This window comes from Rhipicephalus microplus, chromosome X (genome assembly GCF_043290135.1).
Source record: "Rhipicephalus microplus isolate Deutch F79 chromosome X, USDA_Rmic, whole genome shotgun sequence".
Lineage (NCBI taxonomy): Eukaryota > Metazoa > Arthropoda > Arachnida > Ixodida > Ixodidae > Rhipicephalus > Rhipicephalus microplus.
The window spans coordinates 390753787-390772228 of NC_134710.1; the positions used below are offsets into that span (position 1 = coordinate 390753787).

At 42.4% G+C, this 18442-nt stretch overlaps 1 protein-coding gene across 5 annotated transcripts in view; it reads left to right on the plus strand.

Moving 5' to 3' along the window:
* The window catches only part of LOC119161800 (uncharacterized), a 104781-nt gene extending 88323 nt beyond the window's left edge, over positions 1-16458 (plus strand). For 3 of the 5 annotated variants that reach the window (XM_075880125.1, XM_075880123.1, XM_075880127.1), the window contains 4 exons: positions 2808-2950; positions 9480-9901; positions 15777-16005; positions 16314-16458. The gene's annotated coding sequence lies outside the window, so the exon portion shown is untranslated. The remainder of the gene's footprint in view (positions 1-2807; positions 2951-9479; positions 9902-15776; positions 16006-16313) is intronic. The other 2 variants (XM_075880124.1, XM_075880128.1) reach the window with 1 other exon arrangement.
* Positions 16459-18442: the final 1984 nt, after the last annotated feature.

Consider the following 18442-nt stretch of genomic DNA (forward strand, 5'->3'; position numbering starts at 1 on the left):
TTCGTTTTCTGAGGATTAATTTCAAGACCTACCTTTCTGCTCTCCTTGTCTAAATCGGTATTCGTGAGCTGCAATTCGTCCCCTGAGTTACTCAGCAATGCAATGTCATCGGCAAAGCACATGTTATTTAGGTACTCTCCATTAACTCTTATCCCTAACTCTTCCCACTCTAGGCCTCTGAAAACCTCCTATAAGCACATGGTAAATAGCATTAGCGAGATTGTATCCCCCTGTCTTACACCCTTCTTGATTGGTACTCTGTTGCTTTCTTCATAGAGCACTGTGATGGCAGTTGATCCCCTGTATATTTCTTCTGGGATGTTTATATATGCTTCATCGACGCCCTGATTCCGCGGTGTCTGCATGACTGCCGATATTTCTACTGAATCAAACGCTTTCTCTTAATAAATGAAGGCCATGTGTAGTGGTTGGTTGTATTCTGAGCATTTTTCTATTACCTGGTAGATAGTATGAATGTAGTCGATTGTTGAGTTGTCTCTTCGAAATCCTGCTTGTTTCTTTGGTTCATTGAATTCTAATGCTGATATGTAATGCCCACTAACCTCTTACCTTTTCTTTTACAGTCATCCTCTTTTCCCTCACAATATTAAATCCTATATATTATGCCATCTCAAGGTCATAATACTATTGTGTGAGGAAACTATGCTAGTGAACATTATAGAATAATCTTTATTAAAAAGTAAGAAAACAATGCTTATTGAAAGCAGAGCTAAAATGACCAGCAGCGTAATTGAGCACAGGCAAGGCACATCGTTTTATGTTGGTCCCTGAAGCCTGTTTCATATGCTAGCTACTGAGGGGCGGCAGTTGCAGCGATGAGTGGCAGCAGGACGCGTGTATGCAGCTTTATTTTACATGCTTTAATTTTTTCACGGCACGCTTTTGCAATGCGCAGTGATACTTGTGGAAAGCGAGTGTTCGCACGGGTGTCTTTCTCCAAGTTGACTTGTTATGGTGAGCTTGAGTTTCAGGTTTCAGCAGCCTTCTACATTGGCGACCCAATTTCAAGCGTCTAAACCTTGCATGTTGTAAATATAGTGTGTCACAGTGCAAATAAACAACCTCCACAGCCATGTTTCTTTCTGTTCATCTTTTTTTTTTTTTTCAAAAGTTTTGTTCTATGATCGTACAATTGGTCATGCAAGAGCACTAGAAAGAATGAGCTTTTGTAGTTTCAGGCTTCCGCGGAGCATTCGATGGCTTTTGTTCTCGAGTGTTGCAAGGAGTGAGTGACGTGCCGTCTGGGCTGACAACTAGTTGTAAGCGTACTAGTCAATATTGTGAAAGCAGCCCTTCTCTCCACATTATAAATTTTTTGGCACACACAAAATACAAAACAACAAAGAGAGAGACGAGCGCTAACTCTCTACTAATTTATTTTTAAAAAGAACAAAACATATTAGTACTTGGGAACCAGCATAGTGCATGTGCAAGTCATGTGACAGGCAAACATAAAAAGAGAGGGCTAAGCAGAATTTAAAAAACTGTACTCCCTATCTGTTAGAGCCACTGAAGGTTTACTGATACATTTGTTTGTACATCTGTTTATGGAAGGCTCCCGTAAGTTCATGTGTTAGTTTATCTCCATGTGTGAACACTATGTCTGTATCGTGAAACACATGAATGCAATGGCATGATTTACAATGCTCTGACAAGTATGACAATGTTTTCTTTGCTAGTGAGTTAGTGTGCTCTTTTATTCGTGTATTGATGCAGCGGCCAGTCTGTCCTATTTATACATTTCCACAGGTTAGTGGTATCAGATATACCACCCCTTCGCGGCATTTCATGAACTTTGATTCTTCTTTCAGGGGATAGCTACGTTTTTTCCCGTTTTTAATTTTTTGCCAACAACCTTACACAAAGACACAAAATAAGAATTAAAGTTCATGAAGTGCCGAGAAGGTGTGGTATATCTGATACCGCTATCCTGTGAAAATGTGTAAATAGAACAGACTGGCCGCTGCATCAATACACAACTAAAAGAGCACGCAACTCACTAGCAAAAGAAACATTGTCATACTTGTTCGAGAACTGTAAATCATAAATTAGTTGAGGGTTAGCGCTCGTCTCTCTCTTTGTTGTTCTCTATTTTGTGCATGCTAAAAAAGTTATAGTGTGCATGCATACCAACTCGCCCAGCTATCGGTTTTACAGCCATTCTCTCTTTTTTTTTTTCGGAAAGCTATTGGAGGAGCTGGTCACCTTATTATCAGTCGCATACACACAGCTCGGCTTTCCCATTTAGTTTTGTGCATTTTGTTAGCATTGAGGCGTTGTTGCATTTCACAGCGGTTGTCTGCCAATTCTGCAGGATTGATGCGAAATATTAACGTTAAGACTAGGTTTGTGCAGAACCCCTTTAAGGTGATAACCACATACTGTTTTAAAAATGTTAATTCCGAAACTATTATCATTATGAGGATTTTCTTTACTGTGCGTGTGTTGAAGCTTAATTACTAAAGAACTAATTTCACAGTGTACACCTGTATGAATGTTCTTTTTTCGAAGTTTAGAGAAATAATACCGAGAGCATTTCGTACATGATATCTATAGTAGATGTAAATGTTTATCTAGCTTTTTGTGAAAACCTAAATATCATATTACCTTCTCTTAAAATCTCTAAAAAAATTTGCCATTTCAAAAATTGCTCCAAATAAGAAGTTCACTGATTACCTAGACATGCTAATATATTAGCCTGTGCTTGAGGAACTATATAAATAATGACTTCACTATAAACAAATGACATCACAGCTTAAGTGTTTGCTATCATTTTGTTTCTATAGAAAGACAGAAAAAGAAGCAAGCCAAGATTTGGAGCTGCTTCAAAAAATACAAAACACCGACGTGAGCAGCCTTCACAAAGAAAATGCGTCTTTGCGGAAGGAAAATAGAAAGCTTCGAGAGGAGCTCGAGAAGAAATACAAACGTAAGCATTATACAGGCTTTTTTGTCACTTACACAAGCTTAATTACTTCAGGAGACTGACAACTGGCCAGAGCATGTCATTAGACTCTGGTGGAAATAAAAGTAGAACTACAGTAAACGGAACCTCAAGTGACCAATTAATGTGTTCAATTTAACGGGAGTTTCTTTGATTGGGAGATAAACAAGGGTGGAGAATCTAAGTATGAAACCAATTGTGCTGGATGCAGTTGTTCTATGTAAGCAGCAGTTCCATTTAACAGATTTCGCTTCACTGGGAGTCTACCGTAAATTGGTGACAGGTCTTACGATTATCTTTGTGATTTGAGCAGGATCATATCTTTAAGAGTCACGAACTACCCCTTGGGCTCGTTGAATAAATTAAGACATCATGAAGACGTACATATGAGGACCTCAACCAAATCTTACAGTTGTGCAACGAAATCTGCAGATTAGAAAATTTATTATAAACGAATCACGGTATTTTCCACTGTGCAATTTTTTGATAAGGCACTCTGATCTGTAATCGTTAGGTTGCACTGAACAAAATAGGTTCCGTAAAAGTTTGTGGTCGGTTCTTCACATCTGCTGCAAAAACCTAGTGTAGGCACAATGTTGGGGCATAGCACACAAGCACTTGTGTCCTGTGCCCCTACCTTTTTCTCTTTGCCCATTTCACGCCGTGAGTGTCAATTACTTAAAATTAGCTTGCCTAAAACAGCGTCTTATTTAGCACATTATATGTGAGGTCGTTAAAAAGAATTCTAGCTATAGCTACGAGTCATTCTTTTGTAATTTTCAGCTGCAGTAAGATGAGCCCAAAAAATCTTGAAACATTGCTTTATTTCAAAGGTGCTGAACTTTTTTATTGCAGTAGTGGAAGGAAGTTCACAATGTGGTTCAGTTGCAACAGCTTATTTTGTACTGAATATGTGTAATACATTCAATGTTGTCTGTAGAGTCAGCAGTACTAATATATTGTGTTCAGTGTAACATTGCAGAAGTTCAACAACTGTTTGCTGCTTTGTTTGGTGGTGTGCATTATTGCTTTCCATTATGGCTATTATAAACACCTAAATATCGAGTCATTTCCCACAAACCACAAGACTAACGTTGGAATTGTTATTTTAAAAAAACATGACAAAGGCACTACCAAATGTGTGACCATTTCCCAGTGCAAAGTAGGTAATGGTAGCAGCTTTACTGTTTCTTGTGGCACTGATGGCGGTGCTTTGCCCAGAGGGACTTTTTTCCGATAGCAGTTGTTCAATGACTTTCTAAAAAGAAACTGCTGCCTCAATTTCATATTCTACACAGTCATTACTTACCACTAGAGACACAGTGGTGCATGAGAGGGCATGTAAACAGTGCTGTCCTTTTGCTTCAGATAGTGCTCTCTTAGTTTCTTAGCAAAATGACACCATTTCTCAGCAAGATTTCAGTCGAGTTACTGTAAGGATACAAAATAAACGCTTTTGATTGGGCTTTTTGTGTAGAAATATGTGAAGCCTTACGTTAACAAAGTGAGGTGTTGGGCTACTTGGTTTCTGGAAAAAATTGCGATACAATTGCTGCAGAAAACAAAGTTAGGGAGGAGACAAAAAAAGAAGTGGACAGTACAAGCGCAAACTGTCAACTGAAGTTTATTGAACAAACTTGGAAGAATGAAGGCTTCCTGGAAAGAGAAAAATCAGTTTACGAAGAGAGTGGGAATCTGCGGTCTTGCTCCACGGTTTTCAGGTGCAACACCTGGGGTGATTACAATTGCCAGATGTGGTGCTGATTCAAAGTTCTTATCCAAGTATGCTGATTAAAATGCTATTTATGGCTTCTGATTCATTCGTTTTCCCGTGTGCTCAGATTTGACCGAACGTTAAAGAACCCCAGGTGATTGAAATTTCCAGAGTCCTCTACTACGGCGTCTCTCATGGTCATATGGTGGTTTCGGGACGTTAAACCCCATATATCAATCATCAATCAATCAATCATGAATTAGATTTCAATGGGGGTTGGTACAATGGAGCTGGAACTGATGCATGCGCTTTTTTTGTCTGATATGTATCCCAAATTTGGCGTGTTGTCTTATTTTTTTATTTGGCCAGAATTGTAGTTTTTTCAAACAGTGGGCTGCACCCGCATTCTCTGCAGTGCATAGAAAGGTTGCCTGTGATGGCTGTCTGATGGCATGCATAGCGATGCTTTTTGAGCCGCACGTTGATATTTTGTTTCCGCAGCAATCGTAGCACAATTTTTTCCAGTCGTGAAGCCTTGCGACATGCGTAGGGGAAATCAAGTGTATTGTAATGGGGCGCTTGTTATAGTGAGCGGTGTTCTATGGTTTTGTAGATGTGTCATAAAGCTCGGCACTTACTCACAGCTATATTTTTGGTATGGGAACAATGGGGCTAGGCTCCATAGTTTGCAGCTACTTACTAGAGGTTAAATATTCTCATTAGTTTAAAAACTAGGCTGTAATATAGTTTAATCAGAAAAAGAAACACTGTATTGGTTTGTTGAGGCATACTAGAAGATCCTTCAAAAATTTTTCGGACATTCTTTGACCTTCTGCTTGTCCCATACTAAGGACAGGACGAAATATAAATTCTTTGCAGTGATGATGCCTGTTGCATCAGAAGTGTTTCACTCACACACTTGTTTATTTAGATCTAAAGTTGAAATCACTGCTGGCCTGCAATGGTATGGCCCTCTTCGATTTCTCATGCTGCTTGTTTTACTTGACGTTAATTTCCAATGGCAGAGTGGGAGCAAGTTTATTGCAATTACAATATAAATAACAATTTATAGTTACAATTATAAAGGTGGGAATCAATTGTCACCATGAGAGAGAGTTGGTGTCGCTCTGTGAAGCAGGAAAAGTTGCTCCACCTAAATCTGTGGAGTAGACTTGGACGCGGCATGACATACCCCCTTTCAAGCCCGTAGCCAGCAATATCATTTTTCGAGAATGGGGGGGGGGGGGGGGCACTTGTTTACAAACACCTAATTTCAATTTTATTCTTTGTAAAACACTCCCTACCATTCAAATACGGGGTGGCGCTGCTTGGGCCCCTAACCGCCGTATTCATGGACCGATCTTAAGTTGTGGCGGTAAGGACACTTACGAAAGGACGAGGAAAGTGTAAGTGTAAGAAAACTACAAGGTGCATTTCAGGAACCTTCCTTATCCTGTCATAAGGGCACCTTATCAAAGGCGTCCTTAACTCGTTAAGTATAGGTCTGGGCATGAGGGTAGGTGATTGTTTGCTACCAAATCATTACCTAAATCAGTAATAAATTAGCCTTACTGCAAGAATCAAACAACAATAAGAACAGAAGCAGCCAAATGCAAACAGCAGAAGTGTTTGTTTAGGTGCCTGCAGTTTTCGGTGAAATACATATTTTTGGTCTGGCCACTTTGCTGCTACTCTAGTCCACACAGTTTTTTTGTTGCTGTTATTTCGACGTCTTGTATGTTTACGTTGTATTCGGTTGTGTTATCGGGCTCACTGCAGTGCTTGCTGTTTTCTTTCAAATTTTTTTATATTTCACTTCATTTATTTCATAATTTGAGTAGCATAACAGCTTTTTTTTTACGAAGTTGCACGGATTGTGGAACGGTGCACTGAAGTGAACTTCACCGACAAAGTAGCTACGTCCTGACAGATCTTGTGAACAAGTACCAAGACGGATGCCGTGTGCCTTCAGATAAAAGGAAAAACGTAGAAGCAGCTCACAATAGAATTCAACAAACCACACACTGTAATTATGTGAATGACCAAACAAACAACTAGAAAAGTATTTGCACCACTTTGAGAAGTTTTACCAGTACGATAAGAAGTGTTTTCGACCATAGCAGGTATCCGCTCGGCTGAATACTTGTGACATGGTCGGCTACGAGATATCGACTAGGTCGTTACTTCCAAGTTGGAACGTGCCAAATCCATAAAAGCGCGATGCGATGAGCAGCTGCATGAGACATTGCACATTGAACTCACGACCATGGATATTTTTCCGCAGAAACAGCATAGCGAGCAGATTCTTCACGGCACTTTTTGTAAAGCAGGGGCGGCACAAAATGTCTTATTTGTCATAGGTCTCAAGCAGGTCCCACCCATCGGTCAGGACTCGCCGTTTCAGTGACGTGTACGCGTACGCTGCGCCGTTCGATATTTACTAATTGCAGACCACATAATAAAGAAGATACGCAAGTTGTCGTTCCCCCCCCCCCCCCCATGTTGTTTCAGAAAGCTTTAAGGTAGGCCATAGGCTACCTTAACTGAACTTTACTTAGGTTCGAGGAAAATTCCGCGATAAGTACAAGGTAGGTTCTTGAAACGCGCTAAGTGCGGACTTATGGCTAAGCTTGACTCAAGTCATAAGGATAAGGTTAAGTTAGGCTTGTGAATATGGAGATAAGGCTCTGGTTGTGGGCCTGCTTCCTTCAACAAATTTATCTGCTTGGGGGCACTGGCAGTATTGGTGCGTGTAGTTATAAGTTTTCATAGTAATGACATAGAAAATGTACGGCTTGGAAAATATTGCAGCATTGCTTCTGCTGCTTGATAGCAACATCTTCAAGTGGGAGAGCTTGATTTCTTGAAAGATAGAACTTCCACTTGCTGCCTTGTTCAAGTGGTGTTTGTTGTTTTTCAATTGCAGATATGCAGGTATTGTTCTATGCCAGGGTAGGAGTTCAGTGGCTGCTTTGATCTAGCTGCCATTACAATTAAACACTGGGAAAGCAATGTTATTTTATCATTATCCTGCAACCTGAACTACCCTGGTATGCATGGCACCCTTAGCGTTGTCCCAGCCCAACGTTCGAACTAAGTAGAAAAATGACAGCACACCATAATTATTCACATAATGTGCGCACCCCTAATATTTAGTCAGCTTAACTAAAAAAGATTTATTAAAAAAATGTTTTGCACTTCCTCACCTATCCTTCTGTGCGTTCTCGGCACACGCATGAAGTGACTTAGGACCTTCTGATACTTTGGACGGGTGTGCCCCTCACCGAACGGATTAGAGCAGTCCTGCATGCAACGGGCTGCAAGTGCGAAGTTTCTTCTTTCAAAGACTTCTCCCGAACGACGGTCCCAGGAATACCATACCCTAACAGTGTGGCTCACCGAAACACCCTCACCTGTTGATTAGTTTTCAGAACTGGTCGAGTTTCTGCCTCCATGTATTGCGCCATCTTTTCTGCCGTGAGAAGGCCGAGCAGACTTGCGACACTGCACAGACTATTCTCTGCATCGAAAAGATTTGATTTTTTTTCTTTTTTCAAAGACACAGACTCAAATAACAATTTACGTTAGAGTGAAAGCTCAATGTATAACATTACCTAAAACGACAATATTATCAACAGCAGTGCCTTACTTATAAACAAAATTAAGGTAAATGCACAAGAACACAGGCGTTTAAAAATGATCCCGATGACATCAGACGGACCGCCAACAGTTATTCACCAGTGATCGATCTAACTGCACTAAATAAAGAACTTTCCGTGCATCAAGAGACTCAATAAAAGGCTGCTTGCTCATTTATGTTTGATTCATGGAAAAGGGAACCGCAGGACGTTACTATATTGAATTGCGCGAGTGTTTAAAAAATTCAATTTTCGCGTGGGTACACGAGACAGGTTGTGCCATCTAGCGGGGCGCAGTTGAAACAAAAGCGTCTGCAATCTCGGAGCTAATGAAGGGAAATTGATCAACGGCCGTTTTTTCTGCTGTGGCTCCCACTGCTTTCGGTCTGCTGCTATTAGCGCAGTAAAGCCGGGCAACGTTGTGCACGGCAACGTGAGACGGACCGGTTGGTGCACTTCTTGAGGCGGGTGGTTTAAAGGGCGCTAACCCGATGCGGACCACTAAAACGTGATTCTATTTCAAAATAGGCCCTTTCTCGGCACAAAAGTAACACTACGAGGTTTCTTGGCCACCATTTCAACAACCAACGTCGATTTAATAGTTGACTTTAGTGTCCATTTAATGTCGAGAATTAAGATTCGCTCACACCTCCCTGAACTAAATTCTTAGCTCAGATTTGAAAAATAATAGTCAATTCTACCTTCCTTGGACTTGGGCAGGGTCATGCAGGGCTTAGTGATAATAATAATTGTTAGGGTTGAGGATCTCAAAGGTCAGGCTTATTCAGGCAGCTTGTACCCATTTTTTGGCCACAGCTAAATGTCAGTTCCAATGTTCTTAATGCATTGATTATACATCTGAATTATAGAATGGTTTTGCATTGTCACCTCACATTCATAATCAGGGCTGTACTGTGTTTGCTTGTTGACCAAGGGCAGCAATTGAAGCAGCCTGTACTTAATGCACTGCTAGTATAGACACTGATTACTGGCCGAGTTGCCTTTTTAGTCTAGTTGGCAAGAATCATCTTTGTATTTTGTTCGGCACCAGCGTTTCATTTAACAATAAGTATTTAGCTGAAATTGTCAGCTTGACATTTTTTTTCACTGGCACTTACATTTACATGTGTATGCTGACAGTGGCCTTTTTTGCTTTATCCAGAACTTGATGGCTATTTGAAAAGTGCGGAAGCACTTGTCAAAGAACTGACATATTGCACATCTTGCCGAAGTCGCGGGGAAGCGGAGGAGGAGAAGCGTGGTGCGGCCAAAAAAATGGGCGCAATAGACCGGCCTGCCATGCTGAAACAAATTGTTTCAGCAACGCTGCCAACATCGGCAGACGCGCGTGGACCTCAACAGACCTGCGACCCACACCGCGAGTCACCGGACCTGCGAGTCACCCCAAACCTGCAGGCTGAAAAAGAGCAGGGGCCATGTTTGGCCTCGAGGACAAGCAGCTGTTCACCAGCCTGCCCTGCTGAAGAAGACAGGCCAGTTTATAGCTGCAGCCCTGCGGGCCCAAGCAGGGAACCTGGTTCTGGGACAGCCACGCAGTTGCTGTTCTGTTGAAGTGACCCTGATGTAAGTCTATATATATAAGGCTTTCATTGTGCACAGGTGTAGTTAAAGTGGAGAAAAAGGCAGTGCTGCAAAGTTGAGGACAAAAAACGGGACTGACACAGTGAAAGTGCATCGAACAACTGAAGGTAATTGAAAGAAATAGCCAAAAAAAAAAAGAGGGTAGAGTGGCTACTGGAAGCAAACCACGCATGATCCTACTGCTATGCTATCTATGTCGTAATGCACATGCTTTTATCAAACTCCTATTTTTTGCTTATCTTATTTGTCATGATCTGTAAACATGCCACTTGTCTATCTGTAAGTGCTATCGAAGGTGTGCGCCAAACTTCCCTTGTATGTTACTCCACCCCCCTTTTTTTGGCTATTTGTTTCAATAAACTTCAGTTGTTAGATGCGTTTTCCCTGTGTCAATCCAGTTTTTCGTCGTTAACTTTGCAGCGCAGCCTTTTCCTGCAGTATGTTCCAACTAGCCCCCACACAAGCTTTTCTAATTAAAGTGGAGACAGTCTCATAGACTTATTATGAAGGCCTTCGATGACAGTATTTGTAGCTGCTGATTGATAAAAAATAAAGCCCTGCGATAGCTCTGGTATGAATTAGGTGGATAAAATAATATTTAAGAGGTAAGCATAGTTTTTTGGAAATTAACCTATCTTCTTATCATGTTTATTAATGTAGGCCTTGTGTGCCGGAGTTTTCAAATGCCACTGTGTAGCTCCAGAAAGTAGTCTATTCGCCGGGAGACCAAGCAGAGTCATCGCCTGGCGACAACTGGCCAAAACGGTGAAGTGTGGATTGCTCCTTGGGTCGTCTGCTAGCCACGTCGCGTTTCTATGTGCGCGTAGGTCATGCACATTCTTAAAGTGTGGTTTGTTCGGTCGTGTCAGCGCGAATGTAACTGTTTCTACGTATGCCTGAAATGACGTACAAAAGCATTTGATCCTGCTTGGCTGCTAATGCATTGTAATAAGATCGGCGAGTGACTTTCCAGAGTGCTCTTTATTGTCGTCAGGCCCTCCACATTCAGCAGAATAATTTCAGAATGGGTGCCGCTTTCTGTGTCAAACATATCGCAAAATGCTCTTGGCATCCACCCAAACATGAGGACTATTAAATTCTGTGTGAACGCAGCGCTCTATAGCGACTTGGCTGTAAAAAAACAAAAAAACACCACAGGCTCTAGCCCATGCACTTGCGCGCTGTTGGTAGGTGTACAACTACGGCACTGTAGTTTATCGATCATGCTAGGAGGCTTAGTTCTGTTTATCTGGCCCTATAGAAATGCAGTAGAACCCCGCTATAATGAAAATGACAGGACGCTGAAAAAATTTCGTTGTAGTGAGATCGAAAAAAATATCGCTGATCTGAGCTAGCTAAACAAAGAAACTTTTATTCTCAAAATTCAAAAAATGTCTGCTGCTTCCTATTCTTTTCCAGCAGCGTCGCGTCGTGATTCTCACCAATGCATAGCGAGACCATGGTGAAAAGCACGCTGAAACAACGCCTACAACCACTTTCATGAACGAGCCAAACAGTTGCATTAGCACGTTAACACCAGCTGCTGTCCGCCATCAAAAGTGTCCGACAACGCCGACATGGAGGCAGAGTATCGTGGAGCGGTGACTTTTGCATTATTCTATGCCATTCTTATCAATCATCACTCGCAACTAGGTGATTTTATTGATAATGCGGAGGAACAGCCACTGAATAGTTATCACACTGGCCAAGTGCGAAGATAATGATAAGTATAGGAATCAGAAAAGGCATCGCCCCGCTGTTGCACTCAGCAGCTGCGAGAAGGACACCATAAACTGAGCGACTGAGCTTCAGCTTCAGACCGTCTGCGGCTCAAAAGCAAGCCAGTGGCAAAACAAAAGCAGGGCAGTCTCATTGCCATGACTATCGAGCAACGGCGGCGCCCATGCTTGCTGAACAGCGGCGGTTTCTGGTGGTGCCAACAAGTGTTTTAGACTTTTTGACGCATTTTAAGGCTGTGAAAATGCATCGAATTGTTAAGGATATGGTTTAATACATAGCAATAAGTATCTGAGCCTGGAATTTCATCGTAAAATTTCGTTGAAGTAGACGATCGAAAAAAAAATGTTCGTTGTAGCGACAATATTTATGTATCGACTCCTATGGACTGCTGATGGGGAATCGTAACTTTTTCGTTGTAGTGGAAATTTCGCTGAAGCAGTGTTCGTTGTAGCGGGGTTCGACTATAGTACTATCACATACACTGCGACACATTGGTACTTAAACTGTACTTGAAATATAGTTACAGTGGAATCTCGATGATACGAATCTCACGGGGTCACGAAAAATATTCGTATTACCGAAATTCGAATCATCGAAACAAATAAAGCTGGCTAAATTAACCAAGAGTCAGACGTGAACTCATCCAGGCACAAGTACGTAAAAAGCATTTATTTACTTGCCTCGGGTGGGCGGCGCACTGGTCAAGAAAAAGAAGAATCTTCCGATTCTTACAAGCCATCCTCCTGTCCAGCAGTGACAAAAACTCTTCAAACAACGCCGCCGTCATCCACGCCTTTTTGTTTGCGCGATAGAAGCACGGCAAACGACTCTCGCGCTTGAAGCACCGGGGCTTTTGGAACTTTACGACTATGGTCAGCTTAAGCCTTTCCGATCTGTCAGCGTTACAGCACAAGAGCACAGTAATACGCTCTTTGCTTTTTTTTCCTCTTCTGCATGCTTCGCCTTTTAAACAGAGGCTCTTTTCGGGTTGCAGGTTAAAAAAGAGACCTGCCTCATCAGCATTAAAAACATCACGAGGCTCATACTCTGCAATGAGTGACGGCAGCTTCTCTAACCAGTCGCTGACAACTGCCTCATCAGCTTTTTTCGCTTCACCGCAGACGCTTTTGTAAACGAGAGCGTGCCTAGTCTTAAAGCGCTGCAGCCACCCACCTGAGGCCTGAAATCCGTAGATATGCAGAGCAAGTGCAAACTCGTCGGCTTTCTCCCGCAAAACTTTGCCATCGATATTCACGCCAGCTGCGGTTACCTCTTTAAACCAAGTCTGGAGAGTCTCTTCAAGTTTCACGTGCTGAGCGGTCTTCGCTTTCTTTGCGTTGACGTTGAAGGAAAGCACGTTTTTCATTATCGTCTCTCGCTGTCCAACAACTGTGCTCAGTGTTAACGTTGCAAAGCCTAGCTCTTTAGCCAACTCCGTCCGCTTTCTCTTAGGATCCTCATCGACCTTTCGAAGGATGTCTAATTTCTTCTTAAAGGAGAGCGCTTTTCGCTTGCGATACATAGCTCGTTGCGACTAGGCAAAATGTCGCAAACAAAAAGAACGCGGCCCGAAGCACAGCACTGCAGCCACTCCGTCCAACGCCACGCAGAGAAAGAGGAAAAGCACAACAGCAACAAAAGCGTCACCGCCCCACTTGACCTGCGCAGTCCGTCGCGTCCTCGCCGCCGCACCCAAAAACAGAAAGAAAGGAAACCGTGGCCAGCGCCATCTCTAAACCTAAACCGAAATCAAAAGGCGCAAATGGTCTCTGAGGTCTCCGATATTGCGCACGCCGCGCGCCGATGTTGGAGGCCGCCACGCGCTGCTGGCAGGCACCGTTGGCGAAATGCCAAACCGGCGGTGCAGCGCGCATTCCGGTGCGCGGCTGAGCGCTGTTCCATTTCGCGGCCGTCAGTGGGGCGGCGTTCATTCGTATCAAACGACGCGGGCAGAAAATCGATTCGTAACAAACATACTCTAGCGCATTGCAAAGTAATGGGGCTCGGCAGGGACCACAGAAAAATTCGTATCATCCGGAAATTCGTATTAGCCATGATCGTATCATCGAGATTCCACTGCACTGTGCTCAACTGTGTGCTTAAATTTAAGACCGCTTTAAAAAGCCGAGACGTTGAAAATTAATTCAGATTGCATGGCCTATATATAATGTTGCATAATTTTGCTGGAAATTTCATCTTTTTTACATTGTCATTAGTGTTTATGTGGCATTGTTGGTGACCGACGTAAGGCAGTCGTTATTTGTTGTCTAAAAAAAAAACATGCGTGCATGACAGTGCTACAACAAAGGCCTGGTTAATAGAAGGCCTTTGTTGTAGCACTGTCATGCACGTAATCCATCGATGAAAGCTAGGTTTTTATATTTTTACTGGTGCAAGAACATGTGCGTACGCATGGTAAATGCTGTGTAGCGCAAAGTTCTGTCAGCCACTAAGCTTTTCTGTCTAGACTTGTCGACTGTCTCACATTTCATGGCGAACAGAATGAGAGAGAAAAAAAATCAGGTGTGTAAGGTGCGAATGGTGGTATTGAAGTAATCGCACAGATAGGCGGGCTTTCTAAGATGTTTCTTTCTTTCTCTCTTTTTTGTAGTATGCAGATGACAAAGATGTAGATAAGTACAGCAGTGCATAGTAGGTGGAACACAAGCTAACCACGTACAAACAACACAGCAAAGACATGATTTAGTGCGAAAGCGTGAAGAGTCGCCCAGGGCGAGCATGAAAGGCAGAGTGCGCTTTATTCTCGGGTAATATTGAACGTTGCATAGGTGTCATGCACCGATTCAGTAGAGAAGAGTGTAACATGAGTTACAATGCCTGAGGCTACGTAAATCTAACTGCGTGTAATTTCAAGATTATCAAACGAGCACATTCCAAGCTGCATGGCAGAAAGACCCGCATGACATGTGTTCTTTGGCTCAGCAACGTACCACTAGCATTTTTTTGATGGCACCTCGTTTCTCGATTGGTAGATTTTGCGACAAAACTGGGGCAGTTTTATCACAACCACTTTTTTTTTGTGGAAGTCTATTTGTTTTGAATAATCGACCTACAATCGCTGAGGCCAGGTGGCTACCTGAACACGTACATTCATTGTGATTCTTCTTTAAATGAATTTTTTAGGAGCGACAACCATTTTACTAAATATGGGCACACTTTTGGCATATCGCCAAAGGTGGCTCGCTGTGGTGAAAGGAACTTACGCTGTCATGCCGTGCTTCGAGATGTATAAGATGTTTATTTTCACTTTCTCTTTGTGTTGCTTCTACGTGGGATTTCAAGCTCATTTGTCATATACCCGTTCGTTATCCAGTGCAGTGATTAGACACAAGCTTGACGACACGAATCAACACACATCAGTGTTTGTGCTTTCATCGTTTCATAAACTTTGTATTGCGACATTCTGAGCCGAACCAAATGATCTGCTAGCGATTGTAGAAAACATTAAAGAGTGAAGGGAAATAAGCAAAAGAGTTATTTTAAACACTAATGTACACCTTAAGTGCCGTTGGACAATGGTGTACGTATTCGCTCGTCTCGATTTACGTTTCACCTATTACTTCGACAGTTGTCCGTAAATTTATTGCTAATGCTTACTTTACGTACGATGTCCATGCATGTTAAAGAGCTCCAGGCGGTCCAATTTTCCAGAGCTAGACTTTCACTACGGTGTCATATTGGGGTTTCGGGGCATAATCTAAAATATTAGTATTAATATTCTTTTTGTCATAAATGTGTGCACTATGGCAGGACTGCACTGCGATTCATGCATGTCTCATTTTCGTTCCCCCTAGCGTTAGCAACATTAGTCAACCAGTCAGAGCTATATAGCTTGCGTTCTGACCAGTGGATGGCGTCTACAAGTGTTCAGCAGGAGCAACAGTGCGACATGATGTATATATGCATTAAAGATTTAGTGATGCACTAGAAAATTATTGTTCCCAAAAGTGCTTTGCGTGCGTTGACTGTGCGCCTTGCAGGATCGTACAATATTGGCCTAAGGGCAAGCTATATATACAAGAATAATTAATAAAAGCTGACACTTGTCTGCTGCATGAGTTTGGCCTAATTTTCACTTTTTTATATGTGTCCACAGGTTGTGGAACTGCAGCCGAAGAGCTCAATCTTTGTTGAGACGCGGGCACTGCATGCTGTGCTAAATTCAGCGAAAACACCAACTGCATTGGCCCGGGGGCTCCTCCCTGCGATTTTCATCAGGCATGCCCTTTTGACTTGCTCAATGAAGGGCCAGAAGGCCAAAGGGACGCACAAACCAGTGGCCCATCGGCCTCCTCTTCACGCTGCTGCAATTGATGCCATTTTAGGTAAACATATGTTTCTGCTAATGAATATCGATTATCCGAACTTGCTATGTACTTTAAGGTATAATTTATGCTTGATTGAAGTAATGGCATTTAAACTACATAACCAAGAATTTTTCATTGTAGGGGGTTTGACCATATGCACATATTCAAAGTATAGTGCCAGAACCAATCATTAATTTGTTTTATTCAGGCCTTGTATTCATTATTAGAGGCTATTGCAATAAATTAAATAGAACTTATTGGCGAGGCTTATCTAATGAGTTTGTGTACACATCATGGTACATGTTAATCTGATTTTGTATTTACAGCGTACACGAAAAGCACGGCCAGAGGGAAAGGGTGGGAGTGCTCCGAAAAACTCCTGGTGCCTTCAATGGCCACCAAGCTTGCTGAGCTGAGAGCAGAAGAAAAAAAAATGCGGTCCTCCAATAAAACTAGTCGTTTTTACAGCAATATGTGTTTGTGAGTTTTGTAAGTATAAAAAGAGGAATGTGCCTGTGCATGCGTAGTGCTGCCATATGTGCATCGCCATGCAGCCCTCGGGATCAATGCACACATAAGCCATTCAACTTAGCTTTATTGTGCTAATTATTAAATGCTGCCTGCTGCTGTCCCTGCAGTGCTTGCCTCTGTTCAAATGCTGTGGCTGTTGTGTAACATCTTACACTCACCTGATATTTTAGCGAATTCACCTGCTGTACAGGCAGATGTGTGTTTGTATATATATATATATATATATATATATATATATATTATACAGCTGGCTCGATCATACCTGCAGCAATATGATTTGTGTGTGCACGTACGTGACACAATTGTACTGTTGTGTACCCCAGCTTTCTAGAGCGTCAAATCTGGAGTAGATACTCTGGCCATACATCTACCTTTGTTATATTCGCCAAATAATAGACTAATTAAACTTGATCCTTCATCATGTAAACCGTCGACACCAAAGTTTATAAGGTGAGCAAATGGATATATAGGCTGAATTCACTGGGAACCATTGGGGGCACCATCAATTATCAGGCAGTAATAATTATAGCTGTAGAATGATCCGTGAAACTGTTTAACTATGCCATCCACAAGCTGAATTCCTATATGTATGGAAATCGTCTGTATATAGCTATATATAGAAGTGTTTATATAAAGCCATATATAAGTATATAAGGCCATATATGGCTTTATAAATACTGATATACATTCTATCCATATATGGGGACATCAGGATGGGCATATCTGGTGAGCATTCATATATGGCTTGATATGCCCAATTCCTGATGTGGCCATATATGGCAATCTTTATATATGTCCATATATACGATTTTTGTAAGGGATTAATTACAACGCTTTAAAGCTGCGAATCGCTCCAGATCGCTGTTACTCGGCCAAACGCGTTTTGAATCGCCCAAAAACCAAGTGGAGCGCTCTGCTCTACTGACGTTATCGTTTTCAGCTGATCTGGTTAACTGTGGAACGCGCAGCACAGACTGACGGTACCGGATCGGCAGCGGGATTTACGCGTATGTAGTCTCCCGCCACATCGTGACACAGGCGCCGTGAAAGTGGAGCTTAGCTCGGAGTGCTCGAAGTAAGAGTTGAGGGCAGTTGAGGGTGATGGGCGCAGTGTAGGAGGAGGGTACTTTTTTAGTACTCGTAGCTCCGTTAATGAGTGTTTTTATTGAACTGTGGTGCCAATCATTTCCTCCAAAATGGGTCTAATCAAAAACGGAATGTGAAAAAACCGTTTCAGGGACCCTTTAAATGTGTCTTTTAGATGCGAAGCAGTTCTTTGACTAGCCTGTGTTAGAGCCCGTTCACGCTGGCGGCAACCATGCCTCGCCGTTTGACGTTCTCAGGCAGCCACGCGCAGCTGTTTACTTCCTGCGCGTCTGCCATTTTTTGCCGCTCGAAGAATGGGTCCGAGAGTTGCTGGAGAGTGGTGTAGCCAATCAGCGACATGGCTGAGCCACGGCGTCTGCTTTTGCCTTTCGGCATCGGCTGCGTCTCGCACGGAACACTTCAAGGCGCTCCCTTCTTGCTAGTAAGTAATCAGAAACAAAACAGAGTGGCTGATTACTTACTTGCCGGCGCCTTGAGATTTCGAGCCCTGCTGCTGCTTATAGGTTGATGTCAAGGGTGAACATACATCCTCTCCCGACATCGTCACGCCTTAAACAAATAAATTGTCAAGGGAATGCCTTCGAAATTCGGGTTCAAAGAGGTTTCGCTCAGCAGCCTCGGTTGTTGTGCTGGAGGAAAGCCGGACATTAGTTAGTCAACTTGGCTTGTAGAACCTTTTGAAAGCTGTGTTTTCATTTTTTGATTGCCGTTTTTCACTTTTTCTTCAAAACTGTGACCCTATTACCTACCTTTCTTAGATTTTTAGTAGTTGAGTGTAAGTTTTGTTGAAGCTTCGTTGGATTTCTATAGTTCTCTT